The following is a 15,481-nucleotide window of genomic DNA, read 5'->3' as shown; positions in this document are numbered from 1 at the left end:
CTGTTGTACTTGGATATGCAAATGTTGAGAAAACAGTGATTCAAGGAATATAGTTGTTTTTTTAAACATCATGTGAATATGTGATTCAAACAACTGTTTATGAATATTAATGATGTGCTTTAATTTATATAGAAAACAGAAAACGTATTAATGTATTAGGTACCATGAATTACCTCATTCGCAGATTATTTGAGCAACTTCGGCCTCATTTCTGATAACTTCACAGTATACATATAAAAAATATTGCTAATCTAATTAAATTAAAGAGTTATACTTTGAGTTCGTTTTTATTATTCTAAACACAGCGTGTTAAAATAAAGTGCAGTTATTTAATGCAAATCATAATATTATATACCTATAATTAAACAATTAATGTCAAGTGGAAAGAGCTAAGTGAGAACTAGGTAACTGTTTAATATTAGATAAGAAAAAGTATTGAAGTGGTGATCGGTTCTTAATTTTCAAACAGCTTGTAATAATATCCCGCTTTTGGATGATTTGACGATGCATATTGTTTATAAATATTTTTTTCATAAGTTGTAAAGACATTTAAAGATATTTAATTCGTAATTTTACATTCTATAATTTTATTGACATTAGACCCATGCTTCTGTATGAAAAAAAAACTAATAAGTAGTACAAGTCATGACTTAATGCCTTTAATATAATATAAACTGTATACTGTAAATGATAAAATATAAGTTACATAAACAATTAAATATATCATATATACCTAGTATACATTTAGAATATAAGACTAGCATATTCAATTGAAAAGAATATATTTTATTATTATAACCTACTATAATTGGTATACTCAAAAATCAACATTGAATAAACAGATTAAAACAAACAATTTTTATAATACTTTGATGTCTATAATCGTAATTTAATGTTTAGGGAGAGGTTATTAAAATGTATACAGATTAATATTTTTATTTCATTCATACGTAAAGGTGATTACGTCTTGGTTTTGAAATTATTTTCCCACGATTCTAAGGTACTTAAAACTTATTTAGCGCAGTTTAAATATTATTTTGCTACACCATCTAATTAATACACTGGAAATAACTGAAACAGGTGTTATGATCATAATAGCTGACATGCCCTACCTAGTTCACTATCCGTCCATCTATTGTTCAAACGGTGAATTTTTTAGGTTCTATAGAAGTGTCCGTGTTCGGTGGCGTAGTTCCTGTACTCTTATGTTTATTTTTTTTATTTAATGTGTTCAACTCCAGTGAGAATTATCGGGGTGGGTTGGAAAAAATTAAAACACGGTAGGTACAAATCTCTCGTCCTTGCACGTTGTATTATCTAAGATGCGTTACACCAGTTGAGCGTGAGAGTTTGAAACATAATCGAATGAACAAAAACTCAAGGCTCAGATCGCGATCTAATACTTTCCTTACTATTTTATGAAAAAATTTAGATGGATTCATTAGGTATTTAATACTTTACTACAATTATTACATATAACTACATTTTATTTGTTTCTATTTTATTTAATGCCGAGATTAGCATATTACATAATCATGTTTCATTAATTTTATTGATAATGTCACTTGTGAAGAATAAAATTGAAAATTAGGTATAAGCTATAACATAATATTAAAATGACAATAAGAAACTTTACATATTTCCTTTCTAAAATAAACCTATAAATAAACATTATTTGTTTGATTAGTATTTAACCTTATTACGTTTTAACCTAGGTAACCTACTCTTGTCTTTCACCTTGACTTAAAATTAAAATAGTTGAGATTCGTGTATAATATAATGATAAATAAAAATGAAGATTTAGATTAATAAATCTTTTTTATTTTAATTAAATTTAATTCGGTTCATATTTAAATAGTATAAACGATCATTAAATTTTTTCAGTTCAAATAAAGAATTTTAAATTTAATCAATGAACCGTATTTTACAAGACAATAGTCAACACTTTGAAATATTCAACGTTTTTACTTGTGTATTCATATCATGCATCTCTATTATTCAACTGTGTGTAATGTGTGTTCATGTATATACCTATGCATTATGCATATGAAAATAATTGGTTAAATTCAATTTTTAATTGAAATTTTACTTATTTTAAATAATATTGATACATTTTTTAATTATCTTAAGGATCTAGAGCGTTTAAACTCATTTGTACATGCATAAAAAATCAAAATTTTAACAAAAGTTGTTGTTGAGGTTGTACAGCGAATAATGATGTTTTCTCTTCATATCATTGTAAGAGGAAAAGCCGAGAACATTATTTGACCAGATTTAAATCTTAGTAGAAATCTAGTTTACATTACAATAATACTTAAGTCATGTTCAATGGGTTCTTCATACAAAAACAAGATGTTTTACCTCGTGTTCTACACATTTCCTAACTATATGCTTGTTTTAATAACCTACACATTATTTCACATTATTTCCGTACCTATATAATGTTGAATAAATTAAATGTAAACCATGTTACCAATACATATACTAATTTTTTTAATCACAATTCATAATACGTTAATTATACGACTAAATTTCAAACATAGTTATTCGAATAATCACAGTTGAAAATTATTTGAATAATATTTTCAAATTATTAGAATATATTTTTATACGAATAATTGTAAAAAAATCATGCGTTATAATTTCCTATTCGAATAACTATATCTAGATAACATTTTGCACAACTGATGTACACTCTCCGTTTAATCTTATGTTAACTTTTTCGTTTAAGAGTATATTCTTCATTGTTTATAATAGTTGTTTTAATTATTTATTTAGAAAAGAAGTGTTTATTGTGTGTAATACGTTTTTTAATTTTTTTAATGCAATTATGTACCAAATAAATAATAATAAATAATTTGCAATTTACCATTTACCATAATAATAGGCCATAGGTATGAATTAATATTAACTTCGTAAAGTGATAAAATAGTAATAGGTAATGCTGCGAATAATCAAACGGTACCAACAAAATTATTGTGATGCACTGACATTTCAGTAAATCATGAAGTGAATCAAAAAACAACGAAAAATCAAATCAATCCACAGTCACTCTTTTGTTCTATAATAGTAATATTGTGGAACACTTGTTTTCTCCGCTGTGCACCGGTTGATTGCTTCATTAGCGTCGTTCAATGGACCATGACCTTATACGGGTAAAGTATTAGTCTCCTGGCAAGCGTATCTTTGAAGAATACAGATTTCATGAAAAAAAACCGTAATTATTTTTAATAGCGTAGGTATATTATCATATTATGTATGCCTGTGTTTTTTCTTTTTATAAGATGTCATACTATATTCAGAACCTTTAGTATTTCTAATAGTTGGAACATTACGTCGAACTTTGTATTAGCATTTAACACAAAATAAATGAATATATGAATGTAGGAAAATGATAAAAATGAAATTTATCAATACATGAAAAATAATTAAATTTATTGGAAATATAAAACAGTATAAAGGTAAAGCCATACACGTTATAGTATAATAAATACTCTCTTTCTCATAATCAAAACTGTCAGTAACCAATAATTAAAAGCAGGGTAGAACTAAACTTCACCCAAAGGTACAATTATACAATTATCCAGTACTTGTGTGCCTATTTAATCAAATACACATATTGTGTTAATATTATTCACTAATAATATTCTATATAATGCTTTAATTTTTAAATATAATAAAGTTATTTCAGTAGTAAATAAATTAGTATAGATACCTAATTACAATTTGACACGTGTGTAGGATGACATTACAGAACAACCAATAGTATTGTATTTCTATAATATTATGGCTTCTTACATACCTGTCACAACGCTGAAGACCACTCTAAATATAAATCTACACAATTTAATAAACATAAACCATACTGTACAAAATATTGCAGTAATAGACATGAAAAAAATTCGTTTACAGATGAAAAGTTTTAATAGTTTTGCTAGTTACCACATTCTTTAAAGAAGTACCCATACTAAGTAGTTTAAATCCTTAAGTTCGTAATAAATCGGAGTTTTTGATAATCACGTTTATGGTGTTTGCCGTTTGCTATAAGTGCTGTATACATAACTTTATAAGCCGTAAGGTTGCGTAATAGTTTATACGACTTGAAATACTAGCATTGTGCGAATGACATCGATGTTATTTCTTGACCGTTGACCGTACATAAAACATGCATGTTTAATAAAATATTCATATTTCTTTTCTCAAGAAAGCGGATATCGGAGTTCCCAAGTGTATCCCAAGTGTGGAAAACATATTTTTTTACATGCAAATTTAACATACAATTTTTTTAATTCCTAGCTTTTGTTCAGTATCATATATGTATATAGTATATACTATATATATATATAATATGCATATGTCAGTAATTGTGAGAATTAAATCGTTTTTAAACCACCGTATAATAAGATTAACTACGAAACTCGTTTGTACATCGTTTTTAGTGTTTGTTTCATGGCCTAAACGCCAATACCCATAAAAGCCTCGAATCCGTTCCACACAGTTGATTTCATTGGTTTAAAGATGTTACATTATTGGTCTTTATTTATTCATTGTGTTTGATCGACAGGCCGTTTCAGTCAACATTTTAATACATGAGAAAAATCTATGTTCAGTTTTTTCCTCCATATAGTACCTACCTACCTAATATACTTAATAACTATGTGTGTGCATGTGTATTTTAAAAAAAAAATTGATCTAACCATAGAGGTCTATAATGTAATAATTTCGTTGCGGTTTCTCCAACACACGATCGATAATAAACCGCAAAAATCTGAAAACGTTAACGATCCATTTTGTACATAAGACGAAGAAAAATATGCTTTGGTTAGTATCAATATAGTTTTTATACTGTAAACGCATAATGCATTGTAATTTTTTATTTTCCTAATGAATGTTATGATATTAGTAGGTACGTATATATAATAATATGTAGGTAATAACATTGTTATAGGCTTACAACTTATATACCTACATATAAATATAATATCATATGTGATTTACCTAAATGTAATATATTTTTTTTATTAATCAAAAAGAGTGATTAAATGTACTTACTACTTACTACTTACAAAGAAGAATTAAACCATACTACGCGAAGTCTCACTGTTACACAATTTATTTTTTATTTAGCATTGTACCTTGAGTACTTGACTATTGGCCTCGTCTATTCTATTTCATACTATTTAGAATTTAAAAATGTTTATTTATAATACTGCAGTAATATAGTAATACAGTAAATAAGTCAATTATCTTAAGTCTATATTTGTTTAAATTAAAATTTTTAATACAAGTCAATACTACAGGAAGTTATAATTAGTACTTAGTAAGTAAGTCATTAGTTATAATAATAATTAACGACCGAGTACCGTATAGGTACCTCATTGTTTTGACGTTATTTTTTAACAAGAGAGAACAATAAAATATAAAATATAATATATACATTAAACTTATGTTGCTAAAAATATTTTTAGATTTTGAGAGAAGAGAGAAATATGTTGGTTTGGAAAAAAAAACTTTTTCGATGAACATTTTTTTGTGTAGAAACCAGAAGAAAATGTTCGAAAAGTTTCCTGGAACATCTTTATAAATCTAAAATCACATTTCGGTGATAGATTGTATATGAGACTACGTCCTATATACTTTGAAAATACCATTTTCATTTTCTCTGTAATTTTACCGAGAATAAAGAAAAACTACCAACACATTTATCGAAAAATAATAATAAAACACATGCTTTATAATGTTTCCAAAAAAATTCTTCTCAGAAAAGTATTTGGAAAAAACGTTGATTCACCCATTAATTTCAAATTGTATAACATTACTATCTTCTCTGTGCGATTTTTTTTAATATGACTTCCATAATAATTGTATTTTGTATGACTTGAAAAGTTTTATTTATTTTAAACTCATCATGGCATTCCCTACTTTAAGAAAAATAGAAATTATTTTTTTTATTTTGATTTATCTATTTAAATACCTACACCTAGTGTTTAGAATTACATAGTGTACATAATATACTCGGCAAAAATGTATAATAATATGTGTGTATTAAGATTTTTATTTTTTGGAACGAAATATTATATACATTTTTTTAAAGTACTATCTACATATTTATTTTATTTTTTAAACAAAAATCTGGGTTTTGGAAAAAATCACACATTGTTGTCACCCATGGAAGTGTACACACTACACATTCTATTATTATTGCCAGTCTTATACATTAACTTTAGATTAAAGTAATAGTTTACATAAACTGTGTTCGAAGTTAGATTAGGTATCTTCGAGGAACACCGGAACACACTACGCCTAGTATAGACCGAGTATAGAACAACAATAAATAATAAATAAATCATACTTAAGTTGTTTGGTCCACGTATAACACGAAAATGAAATGCTCAAAGCAAAAAAAAAATTTTTAAAATAGGTAGTATGAAATAAAATATATTACTTTACCGACTTTATCAGACCCGGATATGGGGTGCCGTCGCGGACTACAGGTGACTACTTCAAACAACACGAGTATTATAACGAACGCGCACTCGATTCCGGAATTAAACGATTTATAATTTTGAACATCTTCAACACGTTTAAGTACAAAAAAAATGACAACAATTAATACTATTCGGTTCGTCCGTATCTCATTGTTTACCGTTTGCAGTATTCAAAAATAATAACAATAATAATAATAATAATAATAACAATAATATTATGATGTTCCGGATTGTTACGTTACGACCGTTACGTACGCGCAAGTATCGAAAAATTGTAATTACAAAATTACAGTTTGAAAATTATAATTTAGACAATTATAACAGTCACTATCGATCATTCGGTCGATCAACGACTGTGTGTGCTTTCCGATTCCGACGACAACACACGCTTGTCCGCGTGTTTACGCGAGACCGGGATAGTGTGAGCGGCGTTATCACGACTCTATCCGACACGCCATTGACCGGCGACGTCGCGCGGTTCGTGGTACATGTACACAACAATAATATCAAAGTATAATATTATATAGGTACATAGGTGTTATGATGGGCATCGAGCGCGTAGTGCGTACTGTGTAGTATGTGTGTGACGTACAACTGACGTGTGTGTACAGTGATAACGTTGAGCAGGAAATATGATTATAGATGGATGAGGGGAAAAATAAAGCTATAATAATAATTGTAGAAACGTCGTTCTTCGGTCGGTCTCCGATAACGCGTGTGCTTATCTTATCGCAAAAGGCTTTGTTGTGCAGCTGTGCAGACGCACAGTGCGCCGTGCGTCCTGCACCGGTACCCACACTATAGTACAACATCTATCTAGACAATTATTATTTATTAATAAATATTATATATTTTTGTGCTGTGGTGGAAAGATATAGGTAGATATCATTGATATTATTATTGTTATTATTTTGTACATCGAAATGCGTATATAGCCGGAGAGACGTGAAGTTCGGGCTCAGTGGTTCGATCACACTTGTTGCGCCCGTTGACGTTTATGTGTTGTGTGTGTGTCACTGTGTTATACCACTGTCCATTGCCTATTGTGTTTACGTACAGTGTGTGTAGTGTGTGCCGTGCAGTATACTAGTATAGGCCTACCTACCTACCTACCTACATAAGTAAGTGCGTAGTAAAAAAATGATGAATTTAAAATTTAAAATCTAAACGAGAGGTTTAAACAAGTTTAAAATATTCTTGAGCGTAGTTATATTCAATGATAGGTAACCACATACGTGTATTCATTAAGTGAGTGTATTATTTATCTCGGCAATACTTTTGTCTGGGCCGAGACATCTGAATAAACAAGAATAATATACCATGTTTCATAAATCGTCATTCATAATTTTTAATGTCATAATTTTTCATTCATGGATACATCTAGTACATCTAGGGTATCTACTTCGTGTTTTAACCATTGTTTTAACTTTTAAGTATGCTTTTGGTGTCCAAACGACAAACTTGGTTCTATTGGAAATATGAAAGACTGGAAAGATTTAACAATTTAAAATGCCAAGTAAACACAACGAATTAACAACTTTATTTCACAGTAGATAAATGATCTCTATTATGCGCTTGTTACTGTCTTATCTGATGAGTTATGAGTAACATTTCATTCTAAAATATGCAGTTAATTTTAAATTATTCAATATTTAATTCTTTAGTCAAGTTAAATTATTTTTATTTATGTATAGATATTAGATATAAGCTGCACAGGTAGTCTAAAAATAAATAAAATATTACTTTTAAAAAAGTAAATCTTCGATATTTTTTTTCTATAGTGGTTTCAATAAAATAATAAGTCAGAAATACTTGTAATTATAATTACATAAATAGGTAACTAATTTTAACTTCTAAAAGCTTAAAAAGATACACTGATTGATCCAGCGGGGTGGAGCCTAGGGACCCAGCCTCCCCCTGTCATATTATTTCTTCGATTTTTTTTTATAATTCTATAGATTCTGATATTACTAAATTTTAATCAAAGATATGTATGATAATTGATAATATAATATGTTATACATATGACATATCTGTGAACTGTGATTCCAATAATGTAATTTCGTAATTACGTGTTAATTGTGTTTAATTTATTTATTGCTTTAAGATTATACTAATATTAGGAATGCATTTTAAATTAAGAATAAAGTGTATACTGTAGTTGTATTTGTGTTATAAAAAATTGTGGGCTCCCCTCCCTACCCTCACCCCCACCAGATCTTTGCTTTGAATCCGTACCTGATACGATGTTTAACTTCAGAGTAAAATGAAACTATAAAATTATAGATAAAAACAATTTAGTCACAAATACAAAATAAAATAATATATTATTTTTATTGAATTATTTGATTGATTTTATTTGATTATTTATTATGTTAACTATAACTTGTAAGTTATATAAGTATCAATAGTTAATACACAAATTAAAATAAATAAAAATATGACACAAAATTAATATTTTGTTCTTGGTGATGCCAATAATAAAAGTACATAATTGATTTATAACAAAGTAAAGTTAAGCAACTTTTAACTTCAAGCTTAACTTCCCCAAACAGGTTATGAGTGGAGATAGGATTTTATTTTCTATCTCTTCACGAGGTGGATAGGGTTTAATTTTTCTTAAATTTTCTTTAATTTTCAACATTGTCACATTGAAGGTTGTTTCTGGCAGAAAATTTTATATATTTGGTATTTTGAGACTTAATAATATTATCATTTTCTAGTCATCATACAATTTTCAAAATATTATGGATCTTTTTGAAGACATTTTAGAGATTTTAAATTTTTGACTCACAGATTTTTTCGATTCAATAATATTTTATGTTAATAACATGTTTACTTAGTAGTCAAGAAGCTAATTGGTAGTTTAATAAAGGGTCCTCACATGGAGTTCCATCTTCTGTACTCCAAAATTAAAATTATCAAATTCATACTGTCACGATTTTTATTTTTACTATTTTTAATTGATGCAATTCGAATTTAAATGTATAATGACGTTTTTAATATTAGTTGTAATGTAGATACTTATAGTGTTCAAAATTATTTAATTAAATTAATTTTCATAAGTTGTTTTCAAGTAAAATAATTAAAATGATACTAATGAATTAAAAGAGGTTTTCAATATCCTTACCTACATTATTATATTATAGTATATTTATTAGTAAAATATACTATGTACGTTATACATACACATTAAATATTGTACATTATTATTTAAAAATCAGAAATTAAAAAAATTAAAAAACCAAGTAAAAATATATTGACTAATTTACAAAATAAGTGTTTTTTTTTCAATTGTTATTATCGTATACCGCGTATATTATGTACTTATATAAACATATGACAGTTAAGTGTTGATTAGAATGTATCGTTATTCTTTGAAATAATTAAAGAGATTATAAATTATTGAGACAGTGGGGATTTGTAAAATATAAAATGTATAGGTACTTTCAACCAATTATTACATATTTTATGCATTAATATAATATTGTTCATAATAATAGAATTTTAAATCAATTGTTTAAATGAAATGTTTTTATCTGGACACAATTTACTTTATTCAATTAAATCGGAGACACAAGTAAAAAAAAAAAAAACACAATTTAATATTCACAAAAAATTGCTGTCTTATATTTATTATTGTTAAATATGCTGAATTATTTCAATTAATGAATCAGCCAGTTTCATGATTTATGTTTTGTTTCTATTTGTTTTTGAGTTATTTAATATTTTCATCACATTCTAGGATATTTTTTTCGTGATTTTATTTCTTATGCAATGTTATATTATCAAATTGATTATATACGTATTAGTCATTAAATAATTCTTAAACATAAAAAAAATTTCATAGGTAACCTACCTGCCTAAATAAATAATAATATTTCAAATTTATCGCTCATGTTGATATTACCTATCACTTTTTTATTTGCTTAAACCTCAATTAATTATTTTAATTGATTCCACGAATACTCGAAATCATTGAGTTTCAATGAGTACACAATATATTTTTATAATTTACCAATCTTTTTTATGATTTATAAGTACTTAGTGGCTAGTATGATATAATTTTGTAAAATACATAATAACAATAATAGGTACCTCAACTTCTACGATTACATGTTTACATTTAACCTTTTTAATGTTTTAACTTAATAATAAATTATTACCTATACTGGCTTTCTCACGCATTATAGAGAATACCGTTTGTAATTTCAACAAAGCTAATTTATTTATCGTACCTACTTCCTTGTGTTGAATCAAATTTTACTGCAATCTTAGGATAGTAAAATAATATTACAAATTAATAAATTATTCATTATCAAAATTATGTGAAGAATTTTAATAACTAGACAATAACTAATTATTCATTGAACTATATCAATATACGAGTATAATAAATTTTACATGAAACCAATAGGAATTAATTTAAAATATTATATTAAATTATAATATTTTATGTAGTTAATGGTTATTAGTCATATATAGGTGGTATATACTATACATAAAATGTTGTATAATTATTAACACCATTAAATGAATACTATAATAGTATAATGTAGTATTGCTTAGATAGTTATTATTTTTTATAATATAAATGCATTTTCTTTCTAAATTATTTGATTTTCTGAAAATTATATAAATATATGCTTATCATTTTTCAGAGGTTTTCATCATGAGTCATGAATGTAGCTAGTTAATTTTACGGTGAAAATACATTTTATCTTATATTCTTATTTCAGATCGTACGTGATGATCAAAATATCAAAAACAGTAATGAGATTTCTCATAGCATAATATATATTATTGTACCTACGTCTAAATACTACTCTCAACAAGAAACTTCTTTAACCAATCCCAAAGTAGTTATTACACGAAAAAACCAAAATAAACGGTACTTTTCTTTGAACTAATATGTGAGAAATGAGATTATGAGAATAATATATGATTATGAATTTACAACGTTAATTATATAACTTATGCACACTTTTTTTATGACTGTCCCCAAATATGATCTGTTTATTTGGTACCTACTACATGGAAACCTCCCAATAGAACAAAATATAAGTCCACAGTCGAAAGTTGTCCGTTATTGAGAATTACTTAAAAATGAATACTTTCACATTATTGTAATCAGTTAATTTGTTTATTATAATCAGATTTACGGATTTACGTATTACTACTATTGTATTGGCATTTATATTTTTTTAATTAATAGTTATTTTTTTTTTAGAGTAGGTACATGGGAATTGTTGATAGTTACTATTTTGTACTGTATATTTTCTTCTTACGAGTGGTAGTTTGAATGAAAAATTGATGTTACAATAAAGAATAACCTACACGGCTATACATACATACAAAAGCGGATCCGAAGGTTGTTCAAGGGGGAGTAATGAATTTTTAAAAAAATGTATATAATTTATCCGACATTGGCTATTTATCTAATAAATTATTTTTATGAGAGATTTGTTTATTACCTATGTCTTATGTGTAATTCTATTGCAGGATAACATATCTTGCTTACAGTTATACTGATACAATATAAATACAATTATATACAACATTAAAAATCGAAGTAACACTCCCCTCGAGCTCCTTGTACCTGACACATACTGTATACAAATATTGTAATCTGAGGTGTTTTTTTTGGGAGGGGGGAGGGATTTTAAGCAAAACGGAAAAAACTTATTATTTTTCCACGTATCCTTTATGAGGTGATTTATAGAACTTTTTAAAGGTTAATTAATAATTTGAACTGCAGGTATTTATCATTTGGAACTTACTTATAAGTTATAACGGATTTTCGTTCATTCTTATCGGATGATTTTATAAATTATCTGCATGTAATTTGACATAGTTTACTTTATTTTAAACTAATTGTTAATCCACCGAACTAATTGATGCATACTAATAGTGTAAGATTGTTGGGAGAAGCAATGCCATTAGCAGTTCCTCCCTCGGTTCTCGATAACAAGGAAAAAAAAATAGTGTAAGATTGTAAAGTGACAATATCTTGCATTATATAGACGATATTGTACTATAGTACTATAATACTTCATCTATACGACTATACCGCATAGGTTGGTGTGTAATAATTCCCTACATCCGAATTATTATATCATTAATATATTCATTAATTAATAATTATATCATGTATTTTTTGCTGGTAGCTAAAATATCGTAAGTATATGTTAATATACATTATTTAAATGTAGTTAGATACTTATAGATGATGTCGACAAATGGAAGTTCAGTGTGTCATTGTATTACAAAATATTACTGAAGTACCTAGTTACTATAGCCTACTTATAAGTTATAAGTTATTTATTTTTATTATTTATTCAAAAGATAAAAAAACATTACTTGTTATAAGTATTTACTACATACATTTTTTTTTAATTTTATCGGTAAAAAACAATTTAGTTATTTGCATAAATAGTTAGTAGGATTATAAGAATATTATAAATCAATAAATAATATACTGCTTAGACTATAAGGACCCAAATGACTTCCCTATATTCGCATCCTACAGCAAGTAAATTATTCATACTACTGCATTGTATGTCTTCAGGCGACATGCATGCGTCTAGACAGTTTTTATGCAAACTTGTTGTCTCTCAATTGCTCCCACACTGTACATCTGTACATATTATTATAAACTAATTTCTTGTTAGTTACAAAGAAAAAAAAATTGTATCAATCCTCTCGCTTGTTGTAATTTAATAAGTAATAATATTTTATACTTATTTTCTTCCAAAAATAGTTGTAAAGATACTTGCATCATAGCGTATTAGGTAATGATTTTAAACTGTTAAGAAACATATAATCACTAATTATTGATAATAGTTATAAAATAAAGAAAGTTATCAGAAATCCTATATAGTATATAGGTAGGTTCCAATAATTTAAAAAACAAATAAAAACAAATTTCATATTTTGATAATTCAAAAACCAAAATGTAACAATATTTCAGAAAATAAAGAAAAATGAAACAAATTAAGTACTTATTCGTTTACATATGTATTATGATTTATGAACAATGCATCGTATAAGTATAACTTAAATAATAGTTCATTTGATATCCTATTCAAAGTTATATGTTAATAATAAGGAAGCGGTACAATTGATAGTTTGTACCTATTCATTATTCAATTGCATGTATGAATAAGTAAATAATAAAAATAATAATTAATAACATATTGTACGTATTAACAACTCGAAATTGTCAAAAATGAAAAGAATATTTCCCTCTAATCGTCTATTACACGCTTAACATAGTCTAGCGTACTACTATGTTATAAACCTTGTAGTTTTAATATAAATGTTTGCATAAAATTAACTCAATTTTATTTTTGTTTCTCAGGATTTGTATTTCAAGATATAAAGAATTTACGGCTAATAACATAAAATAATGTAAGTAACTAAGATTAATTGCTTGATAGTGTATTATTACACTAATTTTGTTTTATCAATAATATGTCATCTCGCAGTGGCCTAAAATTAATGTTAGAATTGTTGGAAGTGGCAAATATTTTATGTCATTAATTTATTAATTACCTATAGAAAAAGTATAATCAATTTTATTTTCTATACTTAAATCTATGTGGCAACCAAAAATAAAATTTATATAATTAAAAATGATACATTTAAGTGTATACCATTTATATGAGTTAAAAGTGGAAATTGGTGAATACCTATAATTCCCCTATATATAAAAATAATTGCATCCAAACATTTACTCGTTAGTTTATCCATTATGTTTGTTGATTGTTCAAAATGTTCAAATATACTTACATTACTCTTACATAAGTCATAACACTCATAACATATTGTAAATTAATCATTAGTGATGAATGGAGATGTAATATTTTGTGCATTAGGTAGGTATTTGTTAAATTGTCGTATTATTACCAATTAATAAACATTAACAGTGTCGTTAAATTAAATAGTATTTTCGACATTGTATTTTATTAACAAATGAAAGCAATTAATCTTGGGATTGGTAAGTATATATGCATATAAGGAGTAATATTTATGGATATTTAAATTATAACAATTATCACTAAAGTTCTTAGTACAAAAATATTAATCTTCTTATATGAGAATTAAAATCATTAGTACCTATATTTTGGTTTTAAAAATAATAAGCACAACAGTAATTTAGACTCGCATAATTGTTTTTGAATATGGAGAATTTCTCGGAATCGTTTTACCCTCCTACGCGCAAATACATGTTATTAGTTTAGTTATTACTGTATAAATACTGTTGTTGACTGTGTAGACCGTAAATTGTAGGTACACGAACAGACTTTAGTTGTTTTTAACAAAAGTGATACTTATTTATTATTTTGTAGCATGATTATTACATACTAAAATATAGCATTGTATAATGGATACCATGTTTTATAATATTGTGCCTTTGTGTGGTCTCTCGATAGACGTATATGGGAAAAAACAAGAATCAACGAACAATTTTAACATCCCCGGAGTCGTATGTTTGGACTTATTCCAAAGACGTGTGACTCCATAAATACATTATTACGAATATTTAATATATAATATCCTAATCAACTATCGTGATCGATAGACATGGATGTATTATGGTGTAAATTATTGTCAAATGTCTACTGTGGTTGGACACAATACTAAAATAACTACAAACAACTGTTTAAATAAAAATTCCATCTAAGAGTGTGTCAATTTTATTTTGAAATTGAATTACAATTTACAATTAGAGTAAGATAGTTTTGTTATATTGACTAAATAGGTAAACTAAATAGGTCTATATATTGACAGATAGTTTTGAATTCACATCCTATTTAATTTTAATATTATATTATTGAATTATTCTCAACGAGTTATGATTTTTAAGTTTAAAATAACTTTGTAATTTCACTTACATATTGTATTGTCGAAATAATGATGAATATTTCAATTCACGATTTCGCAATGTTTGTCATGTTAAATTTTTGTTAAACCTATACAAATTGAAATTT

The 15,481-nt window shown here is 26.4% G+C and overlaps 2 protein-coding genes across 3 annotated transcripts in view; one reads left to right on the top strand and one right to left on the bottom strand.

Moving 5' to 3' along the window:
* LOC111037142 (formin-2) overlaps positions 1-15,481 on the bottom strand; it is a 46,455-nt gene that overhangs the window by 23,960 nt on the left and 7,014 nt on the right. The gene's annotated exons all lie outside the window — the stretch shown is intronic.
* Positions 7,230-15,481, top strand: part of LOC111037143 (maltase 2-like) — a 31,023-nt gene continuing 22,771 nt past the window's right edge. The window contains exons 1-2 of one of the 2 annotated variants that reach the window (XM_022319525.1): positions 7,230-7,613; positions 13,849-13,898. The gene's annotated coding sequence lies outside the window, so the exon portion shown is untranslated. The remainder of the gene's footprint in view (positions 7,614-13,848; positions 13,899-15,481) is intronic. The other variant, XM_022319524.1, reaches the window with a different exon arrangement.

The sequence above is a fragment of the Myzus persicae genome, unplaced genomic scaffold (assembly GCF_001856785.1).
Source record: "Myzus persicae strain clone G006 unplaced genomic scaffold, MPER_G0061.0, whole genome shotgun sequence".
NCBI lineage: Eukaryota > Metazoa > Arthropoda > Insecta > Hemiptera > Aphididae > Myzus > Myzus persicae.
Note: the sequence above shows the minus strand (reverse complement) of the source record. Positions and strands in the feature narration are given on the sequence as shown.